Raw genomic sequence first — 8703 nt, 5'->3', positions numbered from 1 at the left:
CCCCATACAAAGTGCACAAAACTGTTCTATTGTAAACAATTAAAATAAACATTGCATCATTGATAACGAGTTACCAGTCATCATGCTCAAAAGTTTGAATGATTCACATTTACAAGAACAATAATCAATCAATGGAGGAAAAGCAAAAATAATATGTAAATAGAAGCGCATTTTCATGTTTTGCCGATTAATTGATCCCTTACAATTCCTTGCCTGTGACTAATATATTTATCTACGGATACTTTCGCAGATAAAATAATAATATCATTACAAAAACGATAGTATCAGGCTTTTAAAAAGATTAAGAAACATGGAAAGAAAGAGACATTAAGAATTCGCTGTGTATTGAGTAACAATGAACAGAAATTGACAATTTTTTTTGTCTGAAACCCACATTAGAATGCTTATTTAGAAGTTTTCTGAAATTGCCTTGCCGTGAAATGATGTAATCTTTCTGTAAATAGTGACTTTCTCAATAAAATCATATCTTGAAATGGAAAACAAAACGATAATTGCTGTTGGATTATTCTGTCCACAGTCCCTCCATCTTGGTGGAGGGACTGAGCTCTGTCATTGGACTGTCGCCATACCTTCGTAGCATTTTCTGGTCAGAAACAATCTGAAGCCCACTCAATTCCATGTACATCCCGTATGTGCCTGTCGTATATTGACGCACGACGAATGTATCTGTTCGGCTAACAGTGACTAGAAGAAAGGTCGAATGACTGGACTATTCTCCCTTGAAAAGTTCTTGTGACACACAGATTCCAAACACCCGTTAGATACCATACAGCCCTTGCCACAGTGTAAAAGCACCAATAGAGGTCGCTACAATTGAAACCATTCCATTTATAAACTTGAGGATTTTATCGCAAAGTTTCAAGCCTTGTAAGACTTGAAGGTTGCCTTGTAATTTTGTTCAATCACTCGAGACATTCACAATTGCAGTGTGTAGATTTGCTTTATTTGCCACTTTGTGCTGGAATGAATTTATTTTTTAAAGTGTTGGCATGGGTGGACCAGATACCAGACTAAAAAAATACATCAAAGCACTAGTGATGGCGCTGTACATATTGTTACCATTTACATACCAACGACGTATTACATGTTCTCTATACAAGGCATGGCTCTAAATTGTGCATTATTTCAAAATCAAGCCGAATAATAACTAAAATTCACAGTCGGAGTTGACCTTAATTAATATAAAAACCACAGCCGAAAATTGAACACCGTCACTCATATAGCCAAAGACACTTTTTGTCACTGTCAGCCTTGGTCTCGATATTTTTTTAATAGACAGGGAATGCAAATGCATTGTCACTAAGATCAGCTTGAGGAATTTGTTTTGGTCAGACTGTCATTTGTCTTGCTGTTTGGCATGGTTGGCACGATTTTAGAGCGCAACTATGGAAGAACATTTTTGTTCACGGTTTGACCTGATAAAGACGAGGCTCAAAACTGCGCACTGTCTCCATTGTTGGCTAGGGGACCAGTCTAGTGACCAGAACAGTGAGAGTTTGACTTGGTGTAAGGCATCGGATCGGTCATTATTGTGAAGCACCTCAAAATCAAGCAAAGAGAGATCTTTCTTGCACAGTCAGAATGGGGTCTGATGGAAGACACGGCACCGTCCCTAAGATATTAATTTGGACACCATTTTTTCAAAGTCAGAGTTGGCTTGTGAGACATGGTTTATAATTTTCTAACTATCTCAGAGTCAAGTTAGGTCAGAGTGAGGTTTAATGTAAGCCCTGATTCAAAATTCAAAATGTTCTACCTGTAAGTTAAGAAACAGGGCAACTTGTCGATCAGACCAAGTCCTGATGTAAGACTTGGTTTACATCTGTGCATTATCTCTCAGATCATCCTGCTGGATGCTTTCATAGTGGGACATCATGTTGGACATGGTTAACATAGTGAATGGGCTTTCACACCAACTAATGAATACTCTTGTTTTTCGCACACAGAATTTTAATTCTTGTTTATATGCTTTCCACTATGTCAGAGATTTCGAGTTTACCATATATATATTTATTCCCAGAATCAAAAGCAAAACAAATACAAACAACACTTTGTGACAAAACATTGAGAAAAGGGGAAAAGGAGAAAGGAAATAGTTGTCTAGCAACTAGTCAAGTCCATCTCCTTATACAAAAGAAAACAAATATATTCTTAATAATATTCTGGGCAAAACTGTTCACTATACTCAATACATTAAATTAAATGTAATACAGAAACGTAATCATTACAAATAAATCAAATTATATTAATATAAAATTACCAAAAGAATTCTGCTTCAGGTATGATCGTTACAAATAAAGATATCAATTGGTAACAGAAGAGAAAGAAAAATAACCTGGAAATAACATCACAATTTTCGAGAGAAAAAGAAAAAAACTATCACCGAAGATAAAGTTAGATTAGAATGAACATGAAAACAATGGCTAATTTGATGACTGGAGATACATTTTATATTGCCGTTTAAATTGATGTCTATTTTTTATGTCTCTTATACTGCAAGGGATGCTGTTCCACAACTTCGTTGCAGCATACTTAACTGTAAATTGACCTGCTTTGTGTCTGACTTTTGGTATGGCTAAGTCTTTCCGAACATTTTGCCTTGTACTGTACACATGTGTGATAGGGGTAAAAAAGTCTAAAAAGGTATCTGGTAGCCTAAAATTCAAAGCATCGTGTACGAAAAGTGCGAGTTGTAATTTATGTTGTTTGAAAATGTCAAGTAAACCTAGTTTCTTGAAAAGTGGTGCGAGTGTGCTGTCCAAGTACTAAAGGTCATGATGCGGACTAGCTTCTTTTGAATTAAAAAATGTCATTCAAGTATGTGGGACATGTGTTTCCCCATACCTCTAGACCATAAATAATGTGAGGAAGGACAAAGGCATTATATAATAGTACAAGGGTAGACTGTGGCACAGTATGGCGTAGTTTCAAAAACACACCTGTCAGTTTGCTAATTTTCGTTCGTACATGTGTAATATGGTGTTTCCAAGAGAGATTACTGTCCACAATTACCCCTACAAATGACGCACAATCAACTTTATCGATTATTTGATCCTTCAAAACGAGGGACCCATTACATGACAGGTTTTTTTCTCTACTTTTTATAATTGTGAAGTTCGTTTTTGTGGAGTTTATGGTCAGTTTGTTAGCATCACACCAGTTAGTCACATTTGCTAAATTTCCATAACATCGGTTAAATTAATGAGATTGGACTTGTGTCTAATTGTGTGGAAGAGATTTTAGGCGAGCGGGGCGAATCCACAAAAAGGGCCTTATTTTAGGAGTTTAATGTACCCACCTTACATACGGCCACATCATACGTCATTTGAAAGCTTATTATCTCTACTTGAAGAAAATTGACGATGTGGAGCTGCCAAGTAGGGCCATAACCTCCTAATTTGCATAATTAACAAGGGTGCCCAATTTGCATAAATGCAATATAATATTTGAAATTTATTGTTAACTTCTCTAACGATACGTTTAAACTATCGAGTGATACATCAAATGAAAGGTCTTTCCATGTAAAACACGAAATGGATAATCAAAGAGATATTGAAATTGATTATACTGAAATATTTTCATGTTTATATGGAAAACAATATTTTCCCCTATTGAATAACAATATTTTAAAAATTTTAACACATACAGTAACAACACACAGCCACACCATACGTCATTTGAAAGCTTATTGTCTCTACTTCACGAAAATTGACAATTTGGAGCTACCAAATCGGGTCATAACCCCCTAATTTGCATAATAAACACACATACCCAATTTGCATAAATGCGATATAGTATTATAAATTTATAGTTAACTTTTCTAAACATACGTTTAAACTATCGAGTGATATATCAAATGAAAGGTAGTTACATGTAGAATACAAAATGAATATTCAAAGAGATATTGAAATGGATTTCACTGAAATATTTTCATATTTATATGGAAAAAATATTTTCCCCTTTAGAATAACAATATTTTAAAAATGTTAACACATAGAGTCCTATCATACAGCCACATCATACGTCATTTGAAAGCTTATTATATCTACTTGAAGAAAATTGACAATGTGGAGCTATTAAGGAAGGCCGTACCCCTTTATGTCCATAAATTACACTGGTAAGCAATTTGCAGAAATGAGATATGAAATTAGAAAATTCATTGTTAACTATTCTAAACACACTTTTACACTATCGAGTGATATATGGTCTGTGGTGATGGTATTTGCATGTAAAACACAAAAGTGATATCAAAAGTGATATTTAAATTAATTTACGGAAATATTTCCATATTTCTGTCGAAATAAATATTTCCTCTTTTTAATAATGGTATTTAAAAAAATTAATTTAAGTATCAATGCAACAAAAAGATCTACACGAAAGACACTATTGTAGTTGTTGAAATGTAGCTTTGTAGCTGAAACAATGTGTCAGAGTAAGCTACAGTCAAAGTAATGGCATGATTCATGATCCAAATCATTGATGTCATTTCCAGTAAATCTAGTAATTGTAGGAATTCATCATCCTCTTCTTCACCAGCATTGTCATGAGTAAAAGGGTTGCCACAGTTATCGCTGCCTTGGCAGGAACAAAGGTCTGTGCAGGGAAGATTAATTCGACAGCAGACACAATTGGTGACATGTAATAAGAGAAAGCAGCTCCGCAAATCGTTCATATCTTAGTTGTTTGAATTTTTTTGTACGGTACTTGTGTATATTGTAAGTGTATATTATGTTATGTTTGGCCGTTTTATGTATAGTGTTGATTTGCCATGGCGGGAAGTAGCCCTAATCTACGTGTTCTGCGCTATGGGGTAGCAAGACTAATGAGAGTACTGAGTTGTCTTCATCAGTCCTTCATTTTTTTTGGTGAAACATGTGCACTGATTGAATGATTGTAGGTGTTACCAATCGAGTTGTTCCACTGAAAGTTCAGTTTGTTCAAGTTCGGAAGCTAGGATGTCTACTGTTCGTTCAGGCTGTATTTGTGTACGCTCATTTGAATCGGAGATCGGACTGTTGTAGGTTTTGTGAAGTTTGGCATCATCGTAACGCTTATATTTCCGTTTCTTATGTATGTGATTAGGCTACGCTCACAAATAACGGTGAGAGGCAGAGGAATTCGGGTTGGATTCGAAAATTTTGGGAGATTTTAGAGGGGTACTTGGAGATTTTGATCAGCATATAGGGTACCTGAAAATGTTTTGGTTCCCTTTTACTATTTACGATTCCAAGGAAATTTGAAATTAATTTAATGAAAATTTAATAACATTTAAATGTCATCCGATTGTCCAAAGTTAGTAATAATTTAACAAGATTTAGAATCGTTTGGTCGCATTTCATTACTTTTATCTCAAAAATATCTTGTATTCTCCATTGCCTTGTTGTTGCATGATTGTTCTAATGTATCGTAATGTTTCGCGTTTAACAAGGCCCTTGAATGTTGCCGTTTGGTTTCGTGAACCGCAATCTATCTGTTGGTTTGTGTGTGTTTTGCAGTCGAGAATGTCCTCTTTGTTCCACCGATGACCTTTATAGATAATGAGGTCTAACGATATGATTTCTTGAGAAGAGCTTTCGAAAATTTGAAAGTATGATGCATTTTTTCATGTTTGATATGAATTCATTAAGCTCGTGTTGAGTTCCAATGAGAATCATACATCGTTTCTGAATCTCAGTCAGAGCGATATTTGTTCAGTGTGTTGCTGAATTATTCTCATTTTGTCTTGTGAAATGTAATGTCGGGAATTTCTGGTAAAACTGGAGATCTCGTACCGCACCCAAATACATGACGGTAAAATTCACTGTTGACTTGAAAGTGTTGTTTTTCAAGATTATTTTCAGCATAGCTATCATGTATTTTGTTGTTGGTTGTTTGATTATGCAATCATTTGATGATCTTTCCTGATTTAATGCTCTGTCGACTGATTCCATTGGTTCATTGTGCGTTGTATTAGTGTACATTGAAACAATGTCTAGTGTTACCAATGTCGCATTGGCCGGAACTTTTATTGTCTCAATTTTCCGTGTAAAATCAGTCGTATCTTTGATGTATGTTGTTTATTTCTTCACGATTTATTTGAGAAAATAGTCAATGAATTTTGATCTGTGAAAGGTTGGACTGCATCATCCACTTATAATTGGGCGGCCAACGAACTTTCCTCTTTGGCGTCATTTTGTTCACTTGTATTTCTAGCATAAGGTACCAACTTGTAAGTGGTGCTAGTGTTTTACTCTTAACTAGAATAATCGCCATGGCTAATTAACACTTTATATAAAATAGCCAAACATAATATACACTGACAATATACACAATATCATACACAAAATGTAAACAACGAAGATATGAACGGTGTGTTGAGTTGCTTTTCCTTCATCATATGACAATAAATACGATAAATGAAATATGGTGCCTTCCGTCTACATATTCCACATAACTGAACTGAAAATACAGATGTAACACAGATGTAGTAACCAATGATGTTTCCATCAAACAAGATTTCTAGAGAAATTGAAACAAAAATGACATCAATATCACAAAGGGTCATTCAACACACAGCTATTTATAACAAGATTGGAACTAATTTGGGATAATTGGATGGTGAAGTAATGTCGGTTTAATTTGCAAATTTAAGCTCATCTGCTTTTCTTTTTAGTTGTTTTTAGGAGTAACTTGTTATATTTCAACACTCAACTATAGAGCACAAAACACGCTTTAGAAAATTTGCAAAATATGAAGACCCAATTATCCTAAATTAGTTCCAATTGGTTTTTTGTATTCTTGTTGTTCAGCTATATGGGAATTAGACAGGAAAATGTTCCAGTTTTCGTATCCTTAATAAACAAAAAATCAATTGCAAAACAAATTCAGATATTTATCCCCAAAACTTTAGCATTGTTCGTTATTAGTACACAATATTTTGAATATTATAAATTAGTCAAAACGTTTACGATTTAATTGAAAATATTCAATAAGAATATTTTGAATACACGTTTGGAGTTCATGATTCTATTCTACATGCAAATACCTATCATTTGATATATCACTTGATAGTTGAAAAGTAAGTTTAGAGTACTTTACAATTGATTTTTGTAATTTTATATTGTATTCATGAAAATTAGGTACCCGTTTGCATTATGCAAATTAAATCATTACAGCCCTATTTGTCAGCTGCAATCGTCATTTTTCATGAGGCAGAGATAATAGGCTTTCAAATAACGTTTGATGTGGTTGTGTGATGCGGTTCTATGTGTTAAAATTATTATAATATCGTTATTAAAAAGGGGAAAGTATATTGTTCTCCATTAGTACGAAAATGTTTTAGTAAAATCATTTTAATATCTCTTTGGACATCCATTTTGTATTCTCCGTGCAAATACCTTTCATTTGATATATCACTCGATAGTTTAAAGTATGTTTATAGTAGTTAATAAATTTCTAATTTTATATCGCATTTATGCAAATAGGGTACCCATGTAAATTATGCAAATTAAGGGCCACATCCGTACCTGACAGCTCCACATTGTCAATTTTCTTGAAGTAGAGATAGTAAGCTTTTAAATAACGTATGATGATGCTGTAAGATTTGGCTTTTTGTATTAAATTTTTTTAAATATTGTTATTGAAAAGGGGAAAATATTTTTCAATATAAATATGACAATATTTCAGTAAAATGAATTTAAATATATTTTTGGATGCCTTTTTAGTATTCTACATGCAAATACCTTTCATTTGATATATCACTCGATAGTTTAAAAGTATTTTTCGAGTAGTGAATAATAAATATCTAATATTAATCGCATTTATGCAAATTGGGTACCCGTGGGACTTATGCAAATTAGGGGCTACGGCCGTACTTGACAACTAAATGTTGTCTATTTTCTTCAAGTAGAGAGAGTAAGCTTTCAAATGATGTATAATGTGGCTGTATGTGTTCAAATTTTTAAGATATTGTTATTCAAAAGGGTTAAATATTTTTTTCAGTTTTAATATGAAAATATTTCAGTAAAACCATTTTAAATATCTTTTTGGATATCAATTTTGTATTCTACATGCAAATACCTTTCATTTGATATATCACTAGATAGTTTAAAAGTATGTTTAGAGTAGTTAATAATGAATTTCCTAATTTTATATCACATTTATGCAAATTGGGTACCCATGTGAATTATGCAAATTAGGGGGTTATGGCCCTACTTGGCAGCTCCACATCGTCAATTTTCTTGAAGTAGAGATAATAAGCTTTCAAATGATGTATGATGTGGCCGTATGTAAGGTGGGTACATTAAGTGTGAAAAATGGTGTGGTCTGCCGCTCGCCTATTTGAATCGTCTGCATACAGTCTGAAATCAAAATTGTCAGACGACTTGGGGATATCATTTATGTAAATGAGAAAAAGAGTTGGCCCTAAAATCGAACCTTGGGGAACACCGCAATTTATATTCATATTATGAGACTGTACACCGTTGATGCTAACAAACTGACTCCTGGAAGACAAATAACTTTGAATCCATTGACGAGGTAAACCTCTGACACCGTAATACTCTAATTTGGAGAGCAAATATTGTGATTTATAGTGTCAAAGGCTTTTGAGAAGTCTATAAATAAACCTAAGGTGGGATTTCCTTTGTCAATTTCATCAAGGAGATACTGGGATAGGCTGATTAGTGAAAGTTTAGTACTATA

Source organism: Ptychodera flava, chromosome 6 (genome assembly GCF_041260155.1).
Source record: "Ptychodera flava strain L36383 chromosome 6, AS_Pfla_20210202, whole genome shotgun sequence".
Classification (NCBI taxonomy): domain Eukaryota; kingdom Metazoa; phylum Hemichordata; class Enteropneusta; family Ptychoderidae; genus Ptychodera; species Ptychodera flava.
This window is presented reverse-complemented; position numbering follows the sequence as displayed.